Source organism: Tupaia chinensis, unplaced genomic scaffold (assembly GCF_000334495.1).
Source record: "Tupaia chinensis unplaced genomic scaffold, TupChi_1.0 Scaffold148698_1, whole genome shotgun sequence".
Classification (NCBI taxonomy): Eukaryota; Metazoa; Chordata; class Mammalia; order Scandentia; family Tupaiidae; genus Tupaia; species Tupaia belangeri.
Window position 1 is genome coordinate 941,731 of NW_006208547.1, and position 788 is coordinate 942,518.

Genomic DNA, 788 nt, shown 5'->3' on the forward strand with positions numbered 1-788 from the left:
TGGAGGAGGATGACGGGACATGGCAGAGGGTGGGGATGGGGAATCTAGGATGGCAAAATAAAAGGCAAGGTATGCAGGACACAAAAATTGGGAAATCATTTGCTGAGAACATATATGTTGATGTGCTTGATTGAGCCAATGCACAGTGTATTTTGGATGGAAAATTCATATGTGTGTTGGGATGAGAAAAAAAAATTTATAATAAAAAACAAAGTATAAAAAAAAAAGGAGAGAGAAGAGGATAAAGACAGCAGTGAACAATAGAGAGGCAGGATGTTAATGAGAAATAGATATGGTTTATTACCTGTTGATGATGACATGTATAGTATTCTCAACTGAACCGGTATGGGAAGTATTTCATGATGGGTGAAGTCTTTTTAATAAGCAAAAATGAGAAATAGTGATTGATTGTTTAAAAAAAATAATAATAACAATTATTGGGAAAAGCATGGAAAAGATATTGAATGATAAAGCGGGGAGATTGATATCTCTGTATTGACTGACATGCATGGCATCCCATTTTGAAAAAGCAATGGAAGTCAATGTAAAGTTATATGTAATCTAGTGTAATAGAAAGAAGATTATGATGATAATAAAATAAAAAAAAAAATAGTCAGCGAAACACACTGTCTCTAGAGACGTACTTGCTTATGATCAGGGGCTGGATTATGGCATGAAAACCCTGTTTGGGGTGCTTCTTTGTCTCTTTCTCTGTCTTCCTCACTATATCTTTGGTTATGAAAGAAGTAAATAATTTTTAAACAAAAAAAGAAGGCCGGGGCCAGCAG